The sequence below is a fragment of the Dipodomys merriami genome, unplaced genomic scaffold (genome assembly GCF_024711535.1).
Source record: "Dipodomys merriami isolate MVZ:Mamm:240054 unplaced genomic scaffold, mDipMer1.0.p SCAF_6, whole genome shotgun sequence".
Taxonomy (NCBI): Eukaryota; Metazoa; Chordata; class Mammalia; order Rodentia; family Heteromyidae; genus Dipodomys; species Dipodomys merriami.
This window is the reverse complement of record NW_027206179.1, coordinates 49,575,801-49,602,512: the sequence shown is the minus strand read 5'-3', so window position 1 is coordinate 49,602,512 and position 26,712 is coordinate 49,575,801.

Sequence of the window (26,712 nt, the reverse complement as noted above, 5' to 3'; positions counted from 1 at the left end):
GCATGGGCAAGATGAGTACATTTTTTATCAAGATTTGTAGCCTCCTCATTTGTTTCCCCTTCCCATCCCTTCCCATCCTCCCCCTCGCCCCCCACCCAATCCTCCTCCCCCCTCCCTCCCCACCAAAGTTGTAAAGTTCATTTTAGACATAACGACTTGTACATCTGATTGTTGCAATGGATCCACCCGTATCCCTATTTAAACGATTTGTTTTTTCCCTTCCCCTCCACAAATTATACCAACATCAAATACAGTGAAAGCTGGGGTTGTTTTTTAAGTGTTTATTACATGGGCAAGATGAGTACATTTTTTATCAAGATTTGTAGCCTCCTCATTTGTTTCCCCTTCCCATCCCTTCCCATCCTCCCCCTCGCCCCCCCACCCAGTCCTCCTCCCCCCTCCCTCCCCACCAAAGTTGTAAAGTTCATTTTCGACATAACGACTTGTACATCTGATTGTTGCAATGGATCCACCCGTATTCCTATTTAAACGATTTGTTTTTTCCCTTCCCCTCCACAAATTATACCAACATCAAATACAGTGAAAGCAGGGGTTGTTTTTTAAGTGTTTATTCTTGGGGTTTTGGTCAGAGTTGGGTTTTTTAGTATTTTTTTTATTGTAAAGATACTGTACAGAGGGGTTACAGTTACATGACTAAGGTAATGAGTACATTTTCTATGGAGCATTGTTACCTCCTCCTCCTTTGTTTTTTCCCTACCATTCCTTTCCTCCTCCCCCCCACACTCCAGACCCCCTGCCCCAAGTTGTAAAGTTCATTTTAAACATAGTGTCTTGTATGTCTCATTGTTACAATGGGTCAACCCGTGTCCTTCTTTCAGCATTTTGTTATTTCCCTTCCCCCTCACCAAATTTTAAAAAAAAGTATAAACAAGATGCAATCAAATACAGTGAAAACCGGGGTGATACCATGAGGGAAGAACATACAAAAGAAAAGTCTTGTCTGCGTAAAAGAATTGTTTTCATCAGCCCAAGGGTTGAAATTTATTGTGAACTCTTCAGTCATCCTGGAAGGGAAAAATGCAACAATCCTGATTGTGGTGTATAATCATGAAGGCTTTGCTTGAAACAAGAACAGTGCTTTTTCAGAGAGTATCCCATTTAGCCCGCTGGGTATCCCAGTGGAAGGAACCACTATGCTGAACGTTTTACACGTAAGGAAATAGAAACTGAACTAGGCCCCAGGTCACACTCCAAATAAAAGATTTTAACTCAAGTGTTTCTGAATCCAAAGTCCATCCTCTTAACCTACTCCTTTAAAGATACAAAATTAGCTTTCCCTACCAAAAAGTGCCCCGAGGCACCAAAGACTGCCCTGGGCAGGCTTCTTAATCAGAAGCCAACTTTAAACTAGTTGATTGCAGGCTTAGAAATTCATTTTCTAATTCTCTGAAAGCTGTGTTTTCCAAACTTGCAGAATCTTACAGATCACCTGAGGGGAATTTCTTGGTACATATCACAGATTTTCTGAACCAGTCTCCAGGGCAGTCACTGAAAAATCTGAATACTGTACTTACAGACACTTCAGATGACTCTTAACACTTTTTCAGTTTGCAAACACTTACTTAAAAAACTGAGCCCCTGGTACCCAAATACTTATTCACAACTCTGTTTCTAAGACAAATAATGCTAGTAATAAGAAAGGCTAATGATCTAGCGCTCACCTCAGGCCAGGCAAACACTCACTTTCTTGCTTTTCATGTATTTTCTCCTTTAATCCAATGAAATCTATAGTAGCTACCTTAAAAGAAAACTGAGGCACACACTATGTACTGAGAACCAAAGTTTCATAGGATGTTAGCATGTTTCATTCCATGACTTTTTTTTTGTCACTACACTATTCCATTTCTTCTTGGCCAGCCTGCCATAAACTCTGCCAAAGAGAATTTGGAATAAATGTGGCCTCTATTCACTCTTCCCCCAAACCCACGAATAAAATCCCTAACTCAGCCTAACAGCACCTCCTTCCTATCAGAGCCCATGGAAGTGTCGTTGTATTCTGGGCAACCTTAAAGGATCTCACTACCATGATTACTTTCAATCAGATGGTTGAGAAGGAGTAGAAATGAGCTTTGGAGAGCTCAGTCAACAGATTGTGACATGCACCTGTTATTTCCACACATTCCCCACAGCAGACGCAGCACTAATGAAGTATTTGCCCATTAAGGAGGAAGACAACAAACAATTAGGCTAACTATTACAAACTGACATAGGGACCATATCTACCTTTCTCAGGCTCTTTCATAGACTATGGTCTCCATAAGGAAGTTTGAAGTGAAGAGAGTCAGCTATTTCCTTACAAGGGGTTATACTAAAAACAAGTTTAAGGAGTAGTTTAGTAATTAATTAATCAGATGCTTATTAATTTAAACACAATTAGCAAAGCTAGTATTAAAAGAAACAATTCATGTGGAAGCCTTCATTCATAGACTAGAGAAGGTCTCAATTTTCTTTCTTCACAGATACACTGACCATCAACTTCGCATGGAAAGCTTATTGTAAAATAATTGTAAAATTCTACAGGCAGGAGTCAATCATCCTAAGGGGCTGGAAGAATCTAGATCCTATGGATAGAAACCATATTTTTTAATTTACTTTTAATTTAAAGGTATAGTCATAGGCCTTGCTGGATTTTTATGCTCTATTCATACTATTTCTAAAACAATTAACATATATTAATCCCTTGATTTCATGACTGGCACATCATTCCTAATACTTCTCCCATTTTTGCAGCAGGTTACATATCATACAACAGAAATCTATTTTTGACATGTAATTGATTAACTAGAAAGCATGGATGGAGATGTGGATGACAGGAGAGCTTATGACATCTGCTTCTGGTGGATTCTTCTTCCTGAGAGAATGTTATCTGATCCCAGTCTGCACTACCTGAACTCACAGACAAGTTGACTAACTTCCTGACTGAGCTCTCTAGGGAACAGATGAACCTAAATTCTACCATCTATAATGTCTTATTATAAGGATTAAGAACTTTAAAAGTAATTCATAGATATTGAAACAACAAGTAAGCCAGGGAAAGTGGTAAGTGCCATAAGATTAGGAGAGCCCCAGGCGTGGAGGACAGACTGGATAAAGGAGGGAGATTTGGAAAGGTAGTGTTCTTCTTGACTCTGTTCATATTCTCTTATGAAAGAGTAACACAGTCTAGGTGATTTAAACTCAGGTAAGCAGTAGATATTTCTTTGGGTTATGATTTTTAACGTTGGGAAGTCTAAGATCATGGGGCTACATCTGGCAAGGACTTTTTATTTTATTGTAAAGATGTTGTACAGAGGGGTTATAGTTGCATGAGTAAGGTAATGAGTACATTTCTTCTCAAGCATTTTTACCCCCTACTTTGCTGTTCTCCCACTATCCCTTCCCTCCCCTTCTCCCACTCCTCCTCCTCACTCCTGAAGTTGTAAAGTTAATTTCCAACATAATGCTTTGTGAATCTCATTGTTGCAATGGGTCATCCGGTATCCTTGTTTCAGCATTTTGTTATTCCCCTTCCCCTCCCCAAATTAGATAAATGTATATTCGAGATGAAGGGTACCAAAATCAAGTACAGTGACAACAGGAGATATACCATAGGGGGAAGAACATACAAAGGCATCCAAAAAAAAATCACATAATACACTAAAAAGATCTCTAGTGTCCATATCTTGGAGCTCATTTCACTTATCATCACCTTATATGGTCATATTTACATAGATTTTGAGCTTTTGTGCCTACCTGGTAAGATGATCCTAGACATTTACTAGTTAGTGCAAATAAGAGAAACCATGGGGCCTATGTTTCTTTGGGCCTGGCTTACTTCACTTAATATGATTTTTTCCAAGTCTTTTCATTTCCTAACAAATGGGACTATGTCATTCTTTCTGATATATATATATATATATATATATATGTATATCATATTTTCTTGATCCATTTACCTACTGAGGGGCATCAACATTGGTTCCATACCTTAGCTATGGAGAATAATGCTTCAGTAACATAGTTGTGCTGGTAGCTTTAGTATGGCCTTGTTTGTGATCCTTTGGATAAATGCCCAGAAGTGGGATTGCTGGGTCATAGGGGACCTCTATGGGTCATAGTGGAGTCTTTTGAGGAACCTCCATACTGCTTTCCAGAGTGCTTGAACAAGAATACACTCCCACCAACAGTGCAGTATGGTTCCCTTTTGGCCACATCCTCTCAAGCATCTGTTGTTATTAAATATCTTGATTTTAGCCATTCTAAGAGGGGAGGTAGAATCTCAATGTTGTTTTGATTTGCACTTCTTTTATGGCCCGAGAAGTTGAGCATTTCTTCATGTGTCTATTGGTCATTCTTATTTCTTCTTCAGAGAAGTCTCCCTTTAAGTATTTAGCCCACTTATTAATCAGGCAGTTGTTTCTTTAAGGATTTGTTTTTGGAGGATTTAATTTTTTGAATTCTAAGTATATGTTAAAGATGAGGCCCTTGTCTGTCGTATGGCTAGTGAAGATCTTTTCCCAGTTTGTGGGCTTTCAATTGATCTTGCTAGTTATGTCTTTTGCCATGCAGAAACTCTGCAGTTTCATGCAATCCCATTTGTCCAACCTTTCTTTGATTTGTTGTGTTTCTGAGTTTTTATTAAGAAAGTTCGGCCTGTGCCAAAGAGCCCTAGAGTTTCTCCTATTCCTTTCTGTAATGTTTTCAGGGTGTCTGTTTTGACTTCGAGCTGTTTGATCCATTTGGAGTTGATTCTGGTGCAGGGTGATAGATAAAGATCTAGCTTTAGTTTTCTACAAGTGTTTAACCAATTTTGCCAGCACCATTTGCTGAAGAGGCTGTCTTTCATCCATTTTTTGGGGGGGGTCCAGTCGTGGGGCCTGAACTCTGGGCCTGGGCGCTGTCCCTCAGCAATTCAGCTCAATGCTAGCGCTCTACCACTTGAACCACAGCACCACTTACAGCTTTTTTCTTTTTTGCTTATGTGGTGCTGAGGAATCGAACCCAGGGCCTCATGCATGCAAGGCAAATGCTCTACCATTGAGCCACCTTCCCAGCCCCCTATTCTATTTTTTAGCTCTATTATCGAAGATTAGGGGGTTTTAGCTCTGTGGGTTTGTTTCTGGGTCTTCAGTTCTATTCCCTTGGTCCTCAGTACCAATGGATTGTGTCAGTACCAAGCTGTTTTGATAACTATGGCTTTGTAGTAGAGTTTGAAATTTGGTATTGATATACCTCCAGCACTGTTGTTTCTGCTACGGATTGTTTTTGCTATTCGGGGTCCTTTATTGTTCCATATGAATGTTTGGATCGCCTCTTCTATTTCCTTGAAGAATGAGGTTGGAATATTGATAGGTATCACATTGAATTTGGATATAGCCTTTGGCAGTATTGCCATTTTTAAGATGTTAATCCTCCTAATCCTGGAGCATGGGTTTTGTTTGGATTTGTTTTGTTTCCATTTCCTTAGTTCGGCTTTAATTTCCTTTTTCCTGAAAAAAGAGGTCCTTCATTTCTTTAGTTAATTCCTAGGTATTTTATTATTGTGTGGCTATTACAAAAGGAGTTGCTTTCCTGATTTCAGCTGTACTCTTCTTGTTATTGGCATACAGGAAAGCCTTTGATTTTTTAGGGTTAATGTTATACCCTGCAACTTTGCCAAAGTTTCAAATCAGCATAAGTAACTTGGCAAGGACTTTGAGCTGAACAGGAAGCAAATATGTGGGACAGAGAGAAAATCAGGCTGAACACATTGTGTGTGTGTGTGTGTGTGTGTGTCTTGAACTCTGTGCCTGGCCACTGTCCTTGAGCTTTTTTTTTTTTTTTTTTTTTAACTTGGTCTTAGGGCTTGAACTCTGGGCCCAGGTGCTGTCCCTGAGCTCTTCAGCTCAAGACCAGCACTCTACCCCTTGAGCCACAGTGCCACTTCAGGTTTTCTGGTGTCACAGACTTTCCTGCCCGGGTTGGCTTTGAGCCACGATTCTCAGATCTCAGCCTCCTGAGTGCTAAGATTACAGGCATGAGCCACTGGCACCCAGCTTCCTGAGTTCTTTTGCCCAAGGTTAAGTCTAACACTTGAGCCACAGCTCCACTTGGGGTTTGTAGTCAATTAGGGTTAAGAGTCTTGTCTCGTAGTCTCTTCCTTCCTGGGACGCCTTGGAGCTATGATCCTCTGGTCTCACCCTCCGGAGTAGCTATATGAGTTACCAGCTGAACACAATCTTTTCAACAGGAATCCATTCAGTTAAATGTGTTCATGAGAGTGGGTTTTCCACAATAATACTGTTGTAATGACTATTAAATTTCACTGTGGAGGAGACATTCAAACCATAGCACACTACTGTTCCTTCTCTCTCAGTCTTGTTACGTCAGCTTGCAGAAAAACAAGTAGGCAAAAGGAGGGAATGTTCAAGTATTTGTCAGGAGCACCAAACTTACTTCTTACAGTTCTAAAATCTGGTAATACCAAGATCAATGTGTAAGCAGATGCAGTGCCTGGTGAAGACTTACTTTCTGCTTCACAGATTCAAAGCTTTCAACTTCTGTGGCAGAAGAGAAGGGGAGAAAGAGAAAGCTCCCTTCAAGCTCTTTTATAGAGGCATAAATCCAAACAGGAGAGCTCTTTATTCATGAATTAAACCTTCCTCCCAGTATTATCATCTAGTATTCAGTTCCATCATCTGAGGGACATATAATATTGGAGAAACATCAACATTTCACAGGTAAGAATCATGAAAGTTAGTTAGAGAAGACAGGTGACATTAGTGTTGGGAATCAACATGAAAACTTCCTGAAAGCATCCCAACTCAGATTTCCCCAATCATCAATAGAGCTACTATGGTAGTCTTGGCAGTCCTTAAACCAGTCAACTTGTTCTACACATTCAATTCCACACTGTATGACCCATTTCTCACCATCCACATTGAAACTATAAATAGTCTAAATGACTGCCTCTACCTTTTCTTTGTTGTAACTCCTTCCCTTCCATTCAGCCTGATCTAATACTTCTTTAGATTGTGTCAGATCTCCAGAAATCAATAGCTGGTGGTTCTCAACAAAACACACCTCTAGAAAAATAGTAATTTGTCATTCATACTTTCCAACACAGCATTTCCTCTGATTCCTAATTCCTAAGTGATGGCAGCTAGTGATTCTGCTTATCTTAATACTTCTACTGAGTGCTGTGTTTCTTTTTAAAGAACACATTTTATGCTTTGTTTGGGATGCTAATTATAAAAAGAAATCAAGTGACGTGAAAAGGAATAAGAAATAAAGCAGAAATCACTTAAATCCTGCAACTCAAAGGGAATCATTGTTAGCAAATTAACTCTTGTTAATGTATGTTAGTTTTGTTTTAGTCAAATTTTGTTTTTTTAACATATTTTTACTTGCTTTCACACCTACACATTTTAGTCTCACCATAAAGAAACACATGTAAAAATACATGGGATTGTCGTCATTGTCTTCAAGGAATGTAGGCTAAACATTCCTCCCTTCACCTTGTTTTCTCACTTAACAATGCATACTAGAAAGCCCTTCAAGCCAATGATTCAATTTCAACTATTCTTTTTAATATCAGCATAATGTTCCATGCTATATATAACTGAATTTTATCTAATCACTTCCTTGTAGGTAACGACTTTCCCTCTCTCTCTCCCCCTCTCTCTGTCTCTTTCTTTCTTTCTTTCTTTCTTTCTTTCTTTCTTTCTTTCTTTCTTTCTTCCTTTCTTTCTTTCTTTCTTTCTTTCTTCCTTCCTTCTTTCCTTTCCTTTCCTTGCATTTTCTTTTTGGCTCTTTTACCAGGAACTGGATTATTATGTTAAAGACTGCATACATATTTTTATTCAAATGCCTTTGTGAAGGTATTATGAAAAGAAAATATGTATAACTCACATTTCTGCCATCTAAGAGCAGGAATATTTTTACCCTTCAAATCTTTACCCAGGCAATCACAATAAAATGTATGGTCACTCTAGGATTTTTGTCAGTCTACAAGGAGAAATATTCCTTTTCATTGTTACTTGTTACTTTTTTCAGTACTACTGGTAAAGTTTAAATTTTTTTAAATATGTTCATTTTAGTTTTGTAAAATGCCTGTGTATATCTTTTTATCATTATGTGGGGTTATTTTTCCTTCAACTTTACTCCTTTGTACAAGGTTATTGTACCTAGCAACTTTAATCTATTGTATGCTATATTTGTTGGAGTTCTTTTTCTTAAATCATTTTGTCTTTTAATTATCTATTTGCTAAAATAATCACTTAGATTCTTAATTACATAATGTCCATATATACCTGGGTTTCTTCTTTTGTTTAAAACCTCTTCACTATTGCAGATCAAACAGCAATAAATATTTTAGAAAACAACCCGTTGTTCATTTGATCTAAATGCTTTAAATTTAAAGTAGTAAATTAATAAAGGAAAGAGCATTTTAAAGACTCTTACTATGTTTCCAAATTTTTTTTCTCCAGATAGACTCATTGTGGCCTTTTAAATTCATCTAACAGGAGACAATATATCTAATGTAAGTGGGCTTGTTTTACAGTGTTCCTTCCCAGTCCTCAACATCTCACACCTATTTCTTCATTAACCCTACTTCGGAAGAACATTCTTTAATCATAACAACTCCCTGTGATCCCCATGTATCTTGCAATATCTTGAAAAATCTTAACCTGGGCCAGGTGGCTTACTTCCCCCTCCTCGTCCGCAACCCCCTCGCCAAGAAACTCTCTGCAATATCTTTGATAACTTCTTGAGTAAAAAGAAATTCCTTTTCTTTTTACCTTTGCTTATTACAAACTCCCCCACTACAGTCGCTGATTCTCTCTTCTTAGGCAAGTGGTTTTTATCCCTTGAGGTTTTAACACTGATGGGTATAAACTGTTTTAATGGATGTGTCTTCTTCACAAAAGACTGTATGAAGAGGCTTAAAGTCTTCATTTCTTCTTGACCCTTGCTTTTGAAAAATATCTGAAAGCGAAGTATCTTTAAGAGTTTATCCATCCTAATAGTCCCACTGAAATCACCTAAGAGCTTATTTAAAAACTGCTATGGCTTGTATCTTAAGTATCCCTCCCAGCTTCTACAAGCACCAGCCTACAGTGCTATTAGGAAGTAGGTCACTGAGGTCATCACTTTGAAAGGAGGTATTGGGAGGCTGGTTTCTTCCTTTCTGTCTTTTTGCTTCCTGGCTGCTAAGAGGTGAACAGCATCCTCTGCCATAAACTCTTTTCTGCCTGATGTACTGTGCTGCCACCAGCTGAAAGCAGATTCACCCAGCAACCAGGGAAGGAAACCACAGCGAATCAAAGCAAGCCTTTCTTTTTTGAAGGCATTTATCTTTGGGATTTTGATGCAAAGAGGGAAGTTGAACACAAAGACCTACTGTTGAAATCTACCTGTAGAGTTTCAGATTCCATAGGTCTATGGTTCGTTTCTGGGGTTTGGTACTGATGCCAGTCTATTAGTCCACATTTGAGAACCACTCAGCTCTCCTGTCCTCAGCTACCCTGTTGTCCTCCCCACCCCCACCCCCGCTTTGGAACAGAGACTAGTATTTGACAGTTTCTCACTATGAAGTTCTGTTACTTCTCTAGAAAGTAGCCCTCTTTTTATTAGTCCTATCTTTTATGATAGTAAAGAACAGATGTCACCATCTTCCTCATGATAACCTTTCATATCTTTGAAGACAAATATTAAGTTTTCCTTATTCTTCCTTTCACCTATCTAAAGTCCTGATTCTCTTAGACTTCCCTGATAATCTTATATGCAACCTGCTCATCATTTTTATTGTTCTTCCCTGAAGTCTATTTTGAATTTCTGCCATGTTCTCATCCCAACTTGCCTCTATCTCTCTTAATAAGGATTGATGGGAAGAGAATATGTTCATTTAAAACTTGAATGTATACCTTTCTTGAAAACTCTTACCAGGGTACTGGCTGTAATATTTCAGGTATTTTCATAAGAGTTGATTTTTTTTTCTCAATTCTTATTTTAGATGTTATGGTGCTACAAAAAAATGGATACAGGGGCTGGGAAGGTGGCTCAGTGGTAGAGCACTTACCTTGCATGCATGAGGCCCTGGGTTCGATTCCTCAGCACCACATAAGCAAAAAGAAAAAAGCCAGAAGTGGCGCTGTGGCTCAAGTGGTAGAGCTTTAGCCTTGAGCTGAAGAGCTGAGGGACAGCGCCCAGGCCTAGAGTTCAGGCCTCACAACCTGACCCAAAAAGAAGAAAAAAAATGAGTACAAAGTATTAGCCCTTTCCTGTTTATCCAGATATAATCAGTTACATATCTTTGTACAAGAAAAGCTTATTACTGACTTATCTCACACGTATTTATTGAACATGAAGATTGTACCAGGCACTATGTAAACCATATCTAGTGGATGTAGCATTAACTGTGATCAAGTCCACTTGCATAGGCATACCTAAAAGTTCAAGAATGTCAGAAATGTACCTACAACTCCACCTATAGTAGGACTGAATGGATAGCTTAGCACTCCAAATATGATTTTGGCCTCTTCCACATCCACCATATTCATTTAGAAATGAATCTAGATGATAATTAACTTTAGGTATCTCCAAGGAAACAATATTTTCTATCATCTAACTTGGCCTATTGTTAAAAATAGTCATTTGTTTGTCATTGAGATGTGTTCTGAAACATGCATATATTCTGTTTAATACTGTCATAAATAGCACTAATTAGTAAAAAGTAATTGGTTATGTGTGAGACATTCCCACTCCCTTAAAAAAAATACTCAGTGAATTTTCTCCATTTCTAAGACAGTTTTCTATCCTCTGAGATAACAGAATTTGCATGTATTCTTGGTACTGCTCATTCTTGGCACTACATGCCTGGTGTTAAGACACTGACAACAGTGAGCCAAGTGGCAATCTTCTAGGTCATCCTGTGTTGGGTGACCTGCACTCATATAATTTAACCCTCTCTCAATATTCTAGCTTGTGACCCCTAATGTCCAACAAAATGTATGCAAATACCAGTGCTGGACCTCTCTCAAACAGTGACAATAAAACCATCCCACAAAATGGGAAACATAAATAGCTCAAGTCTCCTTCAAGGAAACCTCCTTCATGGAAAATTAGAGTAAAATCTGTAGGCAATTAGAGCATTGTTTTATCTATACAAATCAGGCATCACTAGGTTGTGATGGTCTGTGGCTTTAGAGGGTTTGAAGAAAAAGAGAATCAATCTCATGTGCAATACCAGGACTCACTTCCATTCCTTCCAAGAATACAAGGGCCATGCCCCCTGGGGCAGTAAGGCAGGAAATGAGCTCAATACTAAGCATTTGTACTTCATATGCACCAAACTCACTTTGAAAGTTTTTATGACATTTCAAATAAAGTGCTAGGAATTGAATTCCTAGTACATTAAAATAATAATCCACTATCACCCAGCATAGATCCTTACAGGAAATTTGCTAGTGAATAACATCTAGGAAATATTACAAGACAAGTTCAGTGTTTTCTGAAAAGGAATTTGATAAAACTTTGCTCTCATCCTTAATTTTTTAAAGTCTCTAAAAATTAGGAGAAAATGTATTTTTCTTATAATAATTAATATTTGTATTGTCTAAGAATGGGGTTCATTTTTCCATTCATTATAGAACTGAAAGGTAGTAAAGGGAGTAAAGCAGACAGTGCAAGAAAGCTTGAAAAGGAAAGAAAATCAGTGAGACTCTCTGAAAAAAGGGGCTCCAAAGTGGAATCCAATAAGGTCCTTTCAGTGTGATATTTATAGTATGAAGTTTCTCCCATATCTCCTCTCTTGGACTTTCGCTTATTGTTTGATGGCTTGTACATGTGCCACCCTGATTCTTTTCATAGGCTGGGCAGACACCCAGGGCATTATGGGAAAAAGAAGTATTTGAGCTCGAACCCAAGGCACTATGGGAACAAGAAGTGCCATGATATCCAACACTTTTTATGCTTATCTATCTAACAGTTCCGCTTTCTTAATTTCACATATAGCAAACCAAAAGGCAATACACTCAGTGGCAAAATACTAGGAGTATTTATACTAAAATCCAAATAAAGCAAGAATTATTACCACAATAATTATGCAAAATCTATACCTCAAAATATAAATCAACCTCATGTACAAAACAGTTTATTGTGAAAGTTCTAACTAAACAAAAAGATATCGCTGGCTATTGGGAAAGAGAGAACAATTTCATTTCCAAATAGTTATTGTTATGTAGAAAAAGGTCAGATAATAAACTAATACTATACTAGAATTAATAAGTGAGATTAAAAGCATAAATGTCAGAGGAAGTATTTACATAAGCTACAGCATGGATGAGTCACAAAAAAATTATACTAAGTGAAAGAAGCCAGGCAGAAACGACTACAATATGATTTAATTTATATGAAATATCCAGAATTGGTGAATCCATAGAGACAGGAAGCAGACTCATAGTGGCTGGGAGGTGAGGGTATAGGATGCAGAATGATTGCTTAATGGTTATGGGATCTTTCTCTGAGATAGCAAAATATTTTGGGACTAGAGAAAAATGCTAATTGAATTTACAATGGCTGATTTATGTCCTATTGTTACCAGAACTGTAAGGCAGCTAAGTTGACCTCAGCCCTTGCTCCTGGCAAGAGAAGAATACAGACAAGATATGAACATACTAAAAAATGATAGGAAGGTGAGAGCACATGGCATAGACACCATGAGCAGACAGCATTTCAGCCTAAGTCAGCCATCTTCTACCATCCTCCTTTTATAGGGTTAAAGAGTAAGAATTAGAGTCTTCCAAGACAGTGTTCTTATTGATGGCTCTCCTTTCTACTCCTTACCTAATCTTGGTACCAAAGATTTAGTGTTTCTTTCTTATTTTCTCATTCTTTTGTCTTTGCTGCTTACTCATTCTTTTGTAGCCTCCTCTCCTATTTCATTGTTGGCAGGCCAGTTTGGGTTTATCAGTTTATCTTGCCATACTATATACAAGCAGTATAGATCATAATTTCCTGTCCACCTGCTCTTCTACAAACTCATTCCACTATGAATTTTATCTAAATAAAATATGAATCACTAAAACTTGAAAAGAAAACATGCAAATACTTTTCTCTAATACCTGGATTTGAAGTAGCTATCTAAATATGAAATTATGAAGGTAATCAGAGAAAGGTGTATACACTTGATGGCTGAACATGTTTCAAATTGGATGAGTTAAATTAAGTAATAAAACTGCACTCTGTAGGTGTGAAGCCCAAGAGATATAAGCATCTTTGTGCTCCTCACCCCCTTTTCCATTTCTAACTCTGCACTGATTCTCTGACCAAAAATCAGCACTTCTATTTAGTCTGAACTACAGCAATCGCTTAGAGAATATCAGCCATATTCATAAAATTGCTGCTTCACACCTTACCTCTAGTACGACTTGTGGTGCCTTCTTGTGGGGTTTAAGAAAACATTGTATGCCTGCAAAGTGTTGAATGCAAAAAGAAGCAGATCATGGTAAGATTTGTCATAAATTTGTTTGCTTAATCTATAAACAGATTTTATTAGGTATTTATTTAGATGCTCTGTACAGATTGCTTTGTTTAATTTTGAAATTAAGCTTCTACGGCGCCAGTGGAGTTTTAAATACTTGAGTTCTAGAAAGGCAGCAGCTTTTAACCTTTGTGCTACTCTTCTAAAAAGCTAATTAGGAAATTAAATCCAAAAGGGCTGGATGCTTAAAATGTTGGCTTTGTAATACTGATGGGAACAACTCCATTCACCTGCTATTTTGGTGTCACCTTCTGATTAGTCATTGGAATGAGATATTCAAAGAAATTAAAAAAGATTTAAAAAAATAATTTAGGGCTCCACCACCTTTGTTAATATTAGAAACTTTATTGCTTGGAAAATTAAATCTGAACAGAGAAGTCATTTTAGATGGTCTCATCACTCCTGGCTAAACGTTTTCTTAATTTATTATGCGCTTGATCAGTCAGTAAACTTCTGGGATAATTCCTAGCAGTCATGTCAGCTGGAGCTCCAGGGCCTGGCCATTATCTCTGTGGGTGCCCTGGCACCTTGTGGGCTCACACCACAAACAGCTGCAATCCTGGGAGAGAAAGAGACAGAAAGAAAAAAAAAGAAAGAAAGAAAGCACTAAAGCTTTTTTCTACCTACAAAAAGGTTTGGCAGAATGATCAATTACAAAAAAATTTCCTTTTTCCTCAGCAGAAGGTTTCATTTATATTGTGGCTCTTGACCTCTTCAAATGAGCTTAAAATACCTCCTTACAATGAAGACGCTTTTACTTCTGTACTTTAAATGTGCCCCCAAACCCTATGAAATCTCACCAGCACTCAAGGAGACCCAGGTTTACCTGCCTCCAATATGAGCTTCTAAGACTCACCTGCAAGCATTTTGGTTTGCACTTCACTCTCTAAAATACCAATTGCATAAAGCATATGTTGGAGTCACTTACTTTTTGAAAATAAAGACACTGGCTGTTTCCTCCTCCCCTCCCCCACTGAACATATGCTTTAAGGCCTGACTTGTTTCTGGTACTTTTCTCAGATACTCACAAAAAATACAAACACTGAGGCCCCAAAGTACTTGTGGGTAGCAGGAGATAATGAAGTATACCCAAGGAGTTTATACAGTATATTGTAAATACTATAGAGGAAGATCTCTTTCCCCAGCATCCCTGGGTTCCTTGTTGGAGAAACAACTGGAAAAGACAGTTCAACAAGAGAAAGCACTTAGTAGAAATTATATGGGATGTAGGGGCCTTCAGAACTGAAACCCTTTATACAAGGAAAGCTGTGTATATTTTAGGCTAACTTTGATAAAGAATGGATGATCATTTAGAATGATGATAGATAAGGAGGTATAATATATGGTGATATATTAGAGGCGAAATTAGCAAGTACTATTTAATAATTGTAAGTCAGAAAAAAATTATTTCATCCCTTATTTTCTATAATTTCCTGTCTAATGCACCAAATATGTTGTGGCTATTTTAAGACCAATAAAATTCTTCTTTTGTGTTTGGCAAGAGAATTCAGACAAGACTTGAACCTAAGTGAAGGTGATAGAAAAATTAATTTAAAAAGAAGTATGACAGAAAAAAAAACTGGTGGCATAGATAGGCTATGGGAAGTCAATACCTTAGTCCATCTTCTCCATCTTTGGCCATCTCTCTCATTACAGAGCTTGGCCTTAGGTTAAATACTGAGAATTGGAGTCCTTGAAGATGGCTTTCTGACTGGTAGGTCTCATTCTGTTTCCTGAAAGGTTGTGATGTCCACTCCTTGCTTCCTCATTCTTTTGTCCTTTTCACTACTTCATTCTTTTGTAGCTCCCTGCCCCCTTTGTGGTTGTCATGGAGGCTTGGGTCATCAGTTTATTCTTCCATGGGCAAGTTCTATAGGCTACAATTCTCTGATTGGCTTCTTTTCTACTAATATATATCATTAGCATCACTGTATTTTGAAGATAAGGATATTCATTTTGCGGCGTGGTGTAGGTGGTTACCTCTGGAATGGGAGTCTTGTGCTAGTTTCAGAGAAAAAGCAAATTGTTTTATGTCTATTTCAGAAGAAGAGTATAGGAGAAGGCCAAAGGGGCTTATTTGTTTCTGCTATTTTTTCAAATGCCGGTGTGCTAGTAGCATGTCTCTAGTAAAATGCTATGAGAGAACAAACAAGTGGAAGGTCAGGCTGTTATTTTAAATTAAGTTTCCTACGTGCATAATTTGAAGTTCAGCCAAATAATCTCTTTCTATATTGTGAACTTCTCTTTTTAGCTAAGCTTCAGTCAATTTCAGTCAGCAGCAGTTGAAACCAGACAAATAAAGCAATGCTAGATGTAACCAATTAGACTGTTTCTGGGCCTTGCCCATATTTTCTATAGGTTGCGTCCTTTCCTCTTGTTGTAAATATGACCTATACATGTGATGGGGAATGGTTCCCCAGAACTGTTTTTGAACTAGACTGATGTCCAATTCTGAAATTGCAAGTAAAATCAGACTAATATCTGCAAAACTAGATTCATAAATTTGTCTTTTAACAAGATTGATGAAGTAAGGTGGGCTTACTTCTACCTTGAGATATGTAGATCAGGGATGAACCTGAAGGGAGAAGGGCATACAGGCAGGTAGACAGGGTAATGAATGGAAGAGAAAAAGTTAGGATGGGAGAGAAGAAAAATGCCTGACTGGGGAGCTTGTCACAAAAGATTGTCACTATCTATTTCTTCCCTCTCTGGACATACCTGATAATACTCAGTTGAAGAAGTGACAGCTAATTCCCCTATCCCTGAACATGGGTTGAACTTTGTGACTCACTTTTAGCCAGTAGAATGTAACAGAAATGGGCGAAGGTAGAAGAGGCTATGCACTTCCACCTCATCTGTTGGGACTGTTTCTTCTTAGAACCCAGGCTCTAGGTTGTGAGAAAGCCCAGGTCACAAAGAGAGGTTCACAAAGAAGGGAACTAATGGTCTGAATTCTCAGCCCCTGCTTATATCCCAGCCCACAGTCAGAATTACTTGTGACACATAGGAATGAGGAACCCTTTGCAAAGTTTCCAATCTAAGCCACCGAGTATAAACTGAGACACCAACAAGAATCACCTATCCAAACCCAGTCAATTTCTACTACCAGAAATGATTATAATTTATGGTCCTTGTCTTAGACCATAGCATTTTGGGGTAATTCTTTCGATAGTGACAGATAAATACAGCATAGACAATGGAGGAAGACTAAGTAACAATATGGAGACAATGGACTATAGCCTGTTATGGGCCTTGCAGCCTCACTGAGGCTAAGGAAGGAGAGAGAAGGAAAGCATGAGATAGGCTGTAGACTATGCAGCAGGATGGAAATGGTGTCAGTGCCATACAAGGGGCTAATGATCCCATCTCAATGCTATTGAAGAGGTCACAGAGAGGGAAGTAAAGATGATCAGCTCTGAGAAAACTCCTCTGGTAGCAGCATCTGGAAGGTTTGAGGATGTAGATATGCAGTTCATCCCAGTGAGGGCCCTGAACTAAGGCAAGAGGAGTGGAAATGGAGGGGAGATAATGGACTGACACATGCTGGCAGAAAGAATCTTTCAGACTTGGAGATTGGATCTGGAGTTAAGGGGAAAAAAGAATCAAAGAAAACTTGTTCATTCTTTACACTCTGAGTGAGAGCCTATTAAGTAACAAAAATGTTCCTGGGCCTTGAGGATATAACAGTGAATAAGACATCGTGGACCTGCATGAGCCTATATTTTAAGGAGAAAGAGAGAAAATAAATGGGATTAACTGAGTTTAAGGCTCATTTAATTTCCAGTTAGTGCCCTTCCTGTTAATCTGTCTTCTCACATATTATAAAGTACAGCTAGAAAGCCAAAAAAACTTTGGTTTAATATTCTAAAGATAATCTCCTGAGGGAAACTAGCTAGGCGCTGGAGAGTTTTCAGTTTTGAAGGACTTGGTTTTCCACTATGTTAGACTGACTGAGCATAGAAATGCAGACACGTGGGCATCAACAAAGTGCTGTGAGCTATGTTTGGTGGCTTTGATATCAAGGACTAGTGGCACAGAGCATGTAATACCCATTTCAGCCAAGAAGGAAGCCATTTACATTTTTTTCTACAAATGTGTTGATTCAATGCCAGGGACCTTACAGTGAAAACAAGAAAGAAAACTCCTCACTTGATCAGGTTTCCACTGTGGTAGGGGACAGATAATAATCAGATAAAATAGACATCTACATCCTGTGCTTTCTCCTAGTCTCTCTCCACCCTAGAACATTCATTCGAAAGCAAATCAAACCACTATCCAGACAAGACAAAATAAAGCTCACTATCTCCTGGGGAAAAAAAAGAAACAAAACAATGCCAGGGTACCAGCTTCCTATTACTGCCATCACCTTCTCCCACAGATCCAGGGGCTTAAAACACCATATAATTATTTCTTATAGTTCTGGAAGTTAGAAGTCTGAAATAGATTCTTATGGATTTAAATGAGATTGTCATTAGGGCAGTGTTACTTCTGAGAACCTATTTCTAGAAGGCTTTCCAGTTTCTAGAGGCTAAGTACCCTTCTAGGTTCCTGATGCTCTTCCACGGTATCCTCTCCCTGATCTCTGTGGCCACATCTTCTCTGATTCCACTTGGGTAATCCAGGACAATCTACCCATCTCAATATCCTTAATCACATCTACAAAGTCTCTTTTACTGTGTCAGATAATGTAATGACAGGCTCTGGGGATAAGCTTCTGGACATCTTTGGGGCCTCATGGTTGTACCAATGACAATCAAGTAAAATAACTGGGATGGAAAGGAAAGTACACAGATGGAAGGTGTGGCTGGGAAGGAATGAAAATGGAGTCAAATAGAATCTGTGTGTAAGTCTCTAAACCATGAAAGGATGGAGAATTTATTCTCTCTGTGTTAAAAAACTTCAGTGGATTGATTGATGCTTGATGTGATATGACTTACAATATGGAAGTTCCATTTTCAGTGTGGTGGTGAGAACATCTTCAAGAAATTTTATTTTAAAATAGGAACAAGAAAAGGAGAATGGAGAGCATTATATGTTCATGAGAGTTATTGGTGTGGCAGTTTTAGTTTTTGTTGTTGTATACATTAGAGATATTTCAACAGATCTCTTTTGGATGCAAGCGTTTTAGTAAAGATTGGAAATGATTCAAGAATGAAGGAGTTAAAAGCAGAAGTATGACCTTAGCCATGCAAGAGGGCAGTAGTATCAAGAACAAATGGAAGGATTGTTCTTGATAGGAGAAGAAATCATTCCTCTTAATGGAGTGGGGGGACCCAATTCTCTATGTTTCTCTAGTAGAATCAGAAAAAAGATATTGTTTCTCTCTGTGTTTTTCTCTGTAGGTGTGTGTGTGTGTGTGTGTGTGTGAGAGAGAGAGAGAGAGAGAGAGAGAGAGAGAGAGAGAGAGAGAGAGAGAGAGAGAGAGAGAGAGAGAGAGAGAGAGAGAGAGAGGAGTGTGTGCCTGCAAACATGCATGCACATAAAAGACAGAGACTAAGACCAGGATGGTATGATGGGTGTTGATGGCCATAGGAGAGAAGAGCCAGTATGAAATATTTATTTAAGACAGTAAGCAAATGCATTGACTAGAAAAGTGTCATAGGTTTCCAGGGAAATGTTGAAAGCCTCTTGAGGATTGTACTCATTAATTTCCAACCAGCACAGTGTTTTGTCTCAGCCATGGTCATCTGCTTTGCAGCACTAATGGAGAAGGTGAAAGGTTGGACTTTATAAAAGCTACAGTGGAGAGAGAGGGGGGAAGGAGAGATTTGATGGTGGACCTCAGAAAGCAATGATAAATATGGATTATGGAATCTAGATACAATAAAGGACAGAAGTGAGGAGACGGAGATTCATTCATCCACTGAGGGACATCTGGGCTGATCCCATATCTTGTCCATGGAAAACAATACTGCAATGAGCATGGTTATACTGGTAGCTTTAGTATGGCCTCCTCCTGGGCATTTACTCAACTGACCACAAAACTAATAGCTTTTTGTTAGGAACAAAATTAAGGGAATATTGAGGTGGGAGATTTGGAGGATTTTGCTAGTGACACACTATAAGCTTCATAAAATCCAACTGTAAGGTTTAGGAACTCAAGGAGTGAGGGAATGAGTCTAAGAAGAAGGTTGCCCAAGGAGATAATGCCCTGGCATGTGGGGACTGCTTGTAGGTACTGAGGTGGCAAAGGATGGAGGGAATCATGGGGTTGAACCTGATGTTCTCTTAGAATAGAGTTAACAAACATTTTCTGTAAAAAGCCGAATTGTAAACACATTAGGCCTTGTGATCACACAGTGTCTGTCACTACCATAGACAATACATAACTGAAAGGTGTGGCTGAATCACAATAAAATTATATTTGGGAAATCAGTTGACATAGGACTTCAACAAATATGTTTGATTAGTCTGTGAACTCTTGTCTTAATGCAATGGCAGGAATAAAGCAGATGAAGGAGACTTGAGGAGAGTGTTTGGAGGATGAAATAGAATTCATGCTTAGAGTAAGTGTCATGCTGGGGTCCCTCCACCTACCAATGTAGTTTGTACAAGTATTGCTCTCCATTGGGAGAATTTGCATTTTTGCAGGACACTCATATACCACATGGCTTTAGCAAGAATAACCAGTGAATGGTGATGACAGTGAGTCATAACAAGAGGCAGGAGAGGAGAGATGATGAATGTCATAATGTTGATTTTGTAATGTCTATGGGACATCCAGTGGGTATGACCAGGAACTTGTAGGGTTGGGATCTGGGAATGAGAAAATACTCAAATGAGACACATAGATAAAGGTATTATCTGTAGGTAAAAGAATTAAAACCTCATTTAGTTTCAATTTTTCAGTATAGCAGGAGTGATTAATTAGTCCTAGATTGATCATTCTCTTGCATTTTTTTTTGTCAGTCACAGAGCTTGAGCATTGTCCTGAGTTCTTTTGCTCCAGGCTAGAGCTCTATCACTTTGAGCCACAGCTCCACTTCTGGTTTTCTGGTGGCTAACTGAAGATCAGAGTCTCATGGAGTTTCCTGCCCTGGTTGGCTTTAAATTGTGATCTTTACATCTCAGCCTCCTAAGTTGCTCTTCCTCTTTTAATAGCTCATTTTTTCTTTTTTCTTTTTTTAGTTTTAAATTTTATTTGAATAATTTTCTTATTTTTATCTTTATTTTTTTATTGTGAAAATACCATACAGAGTGGTTACAATTACATGGGCAAAGTAATGAGTATATTTCTTATCAAGCATTGTTGCCTCCTCCTTTGTTTCCCCTTCCCATCTCCCCACCCCCCCCAAATAAAATAGGGAGGTTGTATGTAAATTAATTGGCATTACCCATTAGCTAACCTAAGGTTCTTTCTTTTTGTGCCTTGAGAACCCAGAACGCCCGCAAGAGATGGCAGAGAAATATGGTTCCTTCTTGAAATCAGAAGAGTTGGATTTGAGAGGTGGTTTTGAAAAGCACTGGAACCATGACCTTGAACACCACACCTAACTTTTGGGCACTCAAGCATTCTGAATTGAAAAACATCAATTATATGGCAAGCAGATGCTAGAGACTTTATGGCTTCATTTGATCTAATGATTCCTGCCTTAAATAGGACTGCTGGGAGAGTCACCAAAGGAAATGCTATCAACACTCTGTCTAAACCATGAAACAATGAATATATATCAACAGCCGTCATTGTGTAAAACTAGCTAGGTGTTGTCATTGGGCCTCTTGGTCATAAAAATTGTAGACTAGACTTGCCCAGGCCTGAAAGACTCATTGCTCTTTTTTTCTGCTGCTCTTTCTTTATGTTTGTATTATATCATTTTGGCTTGTTGTTGTTTTTGTTGTTGTTGTTGTTGTTATTTTATGTTAAGGAACCAATTCACCGATTTGTACTTTATATTTTATAGTAACATTAGCAAACTTGGAAAAAGTAAGGTGAAAGTTCCAAAATTCTTAGGCAACTTCAACTTCAATCCACTTGTAAAATTTGCTGTGACTTTTTATAATTCTACAATCTGCTGGTGCTTTCTAAAGCTCCCCTGGCAAAGTAAGGGGTTTGAAGAAGGAATCTGTGGGGGTGCCCTTTCCTGGACCAAGCAGGCCCTGCCATTAGAATATGATGGCATTCTTGCATTATAATTTATACCTGCATTTCGTGCATTTTATTCACTGCCAATAATTATTGAATAATTACTGTGTTCTCCCACTGAGGTCTCTCTTTGTACTCCTACTTTTTCCTAGGGTTTCAGGGAGATTGTTGCCTTTTCAAAGTTCCTCTTTCTTCGGAAAAGAAGGCAGGTGGCTTGTAATTCTTCTTTTTGAGCCAAGCATTTAAGTAGGAAAGCTTTCTACCCGGTAGCCTGTCCTGTCCCTCTGGTTTTTGCATTGCCCTGCATACTGGAGGGATAATAGGAAGTAGTTTGTCCTAGAAAGTCACTTTCACTTAAAGACCTGAAAATTCATGTGTTTGTGACTCTCATGTTACCTGTTTTCACATAGCAGCTTCCAAATTTGCTAAGCTGATTTGAATTGAGATAAATTAGATCATTTGCAGTCCAACTTGCCTGCCAAATTCAAATTGGCACTTGAAGTACTTTATCTATGTTTGGGGGTTTGTTGGAAGACACAATCATCAAGACTTAGCTACATTGGAAAAGTTTGTTTTTTACTTTTCTGTCTGAAAAAAAAAATCCCAAGAACCCATGTCATCCCTACCACTCTGTGTTGTTATGGTTAGTTTTGGTTTGTTTTCTTGTTTGTTCTCCTTAGGGGAAAAAAAAAAGATTTCCCAATTCACTATCTAGTTAGTCTAGGTGTCCACTCACTAAGTCTGAGAAGAGTTCATTTTCTTTGCAGAAAACAAATAACACCCTTAGAAATAATAGATTAATCTAACATACTAATATAATGCTTGCTTTGATTATCTGCATACACAATCTAGTATCAGCACTCTAGGACTGTATTGGTTAAGATTGAATTCGTTATCCATCTTTTTCTTCAGTTAAAAATCCCCTGTTGAACCACAGAAGGAAGTTAAACTCACACCATGCCCCAAAGAGTATTTATTCTGCAGCCTGAAATGGTTCTTGGTGCTTTTTGCATACTTTATAGCTATGCAGACCTCGGTAAATACCAATAACAATGCAGTAGTGAAGTTTTTCTTAAGCTTATCTATTGAAATGAAGACAAAAGCTGCTCTCAAGTCCATGCCTTGCCACACATCAGGCTGCTGTGTATAGTTACTCAGCCTTGGAACTTGAAACCAAAAGGACATAGCACTAGTATTACAGAATAACTGAATGCTTCTTGTTATAATGCAAACTCCACTATGGAAATGTGACTGTTGCATAAATTGGTGGTATTGTGTCACATAGAGTATTGGTCTATAAATTGGTGGAAGAATATTTTATAAAGCACTGAAAAAGTGCTTCATCCTCATTTCTTGGTTAATATGACAAACAAGGTCTCCAGAAAGTTGTTGGTTGAGAGGTAGGAAGTGATACAACCCTTGCCTGATAGCAGAGGAATTGAGCTCTGGACATGTAGAAATTCATTGCGTTCACAGGCCTCCCCAAGATGAAGAATCTCCAGATGATTTTCACAAAAGAATGGTGAAAAATCCAGCTACTAAGATGCCTGAAACTTCATTTTATTTTGTTGTAATTTTTTGTTCCTTTAAATAATACTCGAATGGAGCACAGATATCAGCTCACCCAGCTATCTCTCTGGTGGAAGATTCATATTTGGGAGAGAACAGATTGGCTTTCCCTAATGCCCCCACTGTTATAAAATGTTTGATAAAGGTGAAGTTTGCCTCTATCTATGTTTTTAGACATTGGTCAATTTATTCACATAATAAATGATTACAGAACATCTGCCACCTGCTAGACGCTATGCTTGTGGCTGGTAATAAAACAAATAAAGCCTAGTCTGTGCCCTCCTTAGGCACCCTCAGCAGCTGCTAAAAGTAAAATTAGAATCAAAGTCCCAGAGATGACATTAGTTATATATAGAGATGACTGACCTCCAGAAATAATTGGTAGAGGGATGGCTGAGAAGACATTAAAACATAGACTTGATAAACAATCATGCTTGCTTTAAATCAAAGTTGTTATCTAATTCAGACACAGTGAATGGAGGAGGTGGAAATAATGAACAGAATTCATGCACTCAGGTGTCAATGTGGACTGGATACATAGACCCCTGCCCTCACAGATTTTATAACACTTATTTACCTCTTTTCCTCAGGCTTTCACACGTCCAAAATATCATAAGCACTCAGTAGCTTACTCCAAATTGTTGGAATCTTCTTCCATTCTTCTCTTTCCTTCAACCTAATCCCCCCTACCAACAAAAACTCATGTGTTGTCTATTCCCAACTCAGCAGCCAGAGTAAAGTTTTGAAAAGGCAAGCCAGGAAGAACAAATATCAAGGGTGAAGTACCTTCTCCTTTTATGTGGATAAAATCCAATCCCCTGTCAAGCACCAGTGTCTGAAGCTTGCAATCTTAGCTACTCTGGAAGCTGATGGTTCAAAGTCAGCCCAGGCAGGAAAGTCAGTGAGACTTTTTATCTTCAATTAACCACCCAAAAGCCAGAAGAAGAGCTGTGGCTCAGGGGTAGAGTGCTAGCCTTGAGGGAAAAAGCTAAGAGATGGCACCCAGACCCAGAGTTCAAGACCTGTATGGGGGCTTAAACAATAAATCCAAGCCCTTTTTCTTGGGCTGCTAAGATGTCATTGTCTAATCCAGGTCTTCTTTACAGCTTTGACGCCCATGTCACTGCCCTTCTGCAGATACACTCTCCATCCTGTGCTCAAACTCACCAACTACTTCCAAAATTTGGGGCTTTGTTTGTCTGATCTTCTGATATGCAGTTGGGTTCCTGGTCTTTGAATCACAGGGTAGGTTTGCATCCACTTTCTCAATGTCTCATCATTACTATTGTAATGTGTCAATGCTATCATACCCTTACCGTATCCCAGCTTTATTGTTTTGATTGGCTTATTAAATTAAATTGTTCGTCTGCTACCATTAGAACCAAAGTTCCTTGTTTATCCTGTCTACCCCATCCATATTCCTGGTATGTATTTGATGTTCAGTAAATAGGCGTGGATAGATGAAACATCATTCATGAAATGCTGGGAGAGGCAGTAAGGAGAAAAGGAAAGATGGAGAGAGGGAAAGATATGGAGACAGTGAGAGAAATCATCTGAGACAGATTTTAAGAACAGACAGAAGTGAAATATAACAAGAAGGTGGAGAAAAGGGTGGAGAGTTCAGATGATCAGCAGGCAGATCATCAAGAAATCTAAAATTCAAGCATGTGGGCTTATAGTTTAGCTTATAGAACCCAATGATGGGTTTTAGGCAGGAAAGTAACAGGATCTAATTTGTGTTTTATGAAGATTGTCATGGCAATGGTGTAAAGAATGAATTAGAAGAGAGAAGTCAGAAGAAAAGTTATGTTAACAGAAAGAAATGGTCAATGTGGCAGCTTAAATAAAAAGGAGCTGAGAAGCAAGGATTTGGCAGTGCTTTTCCAACAGTGTCAGGAAGGAAGTAGTAAATCTGAGAGTCTCAGCCTTTGGTGACTAGAAAGGGAATAAATAATGGTGGTTACGAATCTGAGCTCAGAGTCAGACAGACCTAGGGTTAACCCCAAGTCTATTACTCTGTAGCTTATGTTATCCAGAACAATTGATCTAAGCCACAATTTCCTCTTCAGAGGGAAAGGAATAATTATTGTCAGCATGAAAACTGCTTAGCCCTATGAGGGCTTGGTCAGGAATGGTGCGTACACCTATAATCCTAGATAATGAGAAGGTGATGATTGGGAAGCTTATGCTTCAAGACTGGCAAAAGGCAAGTGAGAACCTACCTTCATAAACAAGCTAGGAATGGTAGTGTATGCTTGCCATCCTGGCTATACCAGAGGGATAAAGTTGGCTCTGGAGACTCCACCTGAGAAATAACAAAAAGCTAAAAGGGGCTAGAGGTGTGTCTTAAGTGGTAGAGTGCTTGTCTGCAAACACAGTACAGATCTTTGATATAGGCTTGACAATTCTAATTATCAAAAGTTGCTTCATGATGTAGATAAATTACACCTCAACAGCCTTCATTCTCTTTTTATTGTTTATTGGAAAATGATAGTTCTATATGTGTATGGAGTAAAAAGTTGCATTACAATGTGAACTGTTTGGAATATCATTACCCAAATATGTACCTTGTTTGTAGTGAAACTGAAATTATGATGTCCGGTTGTTTGCCATAGTCACTATACTGTGCAATTGATCTCTTAAAAATTAAGCTTAAACTAGGCACCAGTGACTCATGCCTATAATCCTAGCTACTCAAGAGGCTGAGATCTGAGGATAGTGGGTTGAAGCTAGTCTGGACAGGAAAGTTTCTTATCTCGAATTAGCTACTAAAAGGCTGGAAGTAGAGCTGTGGTGCTCAGTAGAGTACCTGCCTTGAGCAAAAGAGCTAAAGGACACTGCCCAGGCCCTGAGTTCAAGTACCAGCACACAGACACACAGACACAGACACAGACACACAGATACACAGACACACAACACACACACACACACACACACACACACACACACACACACACACGACTTCTCCTTTGTCACGAAGGCCTTGTGCCCTGTGACCATCATTTCTTCATTCTTTCTTCCCTGCCTCTGTAACCATCATCTATGCTCTATTTCTATGCTCTGTTTCTAGAGTTCAATTGTTTTGTGCTTCACATACCATGAGAAGTTGTTATCTTTCCACCTCACTTTGAAATGATTCTCTGAAAATTAAGGACCCTCTCACAGACTTCTCTAAGTTGGAACACTCTTCTAATAGTAACCACTATTCTATTCTCCACATCTATGAGAGTCTAAGCATCCATGCAGAAGTGAAGGCATGTGGCACTGGCCTTTCTGCATCTGACGTGGAATATAAATGTCCACCAAGAGCATTTTACTGCAAGTAACAAAATTTCATAAAAACAATAAATTTTTTGTGGCTGAATAACATTCTCTTGTGTATATTTACCACATTTCTTCATCTATTCATTCAGCAATGGACATCTGGGTTGATTCCAAGTCCTGGCTATTGTGAGTAGTGCTACTGTGAAAGTAGGGGTTCAGGTACCTGGTTTACAAGTGTCTTGGCCACCAATAATGTATAGTTCCCAGCTAGTAC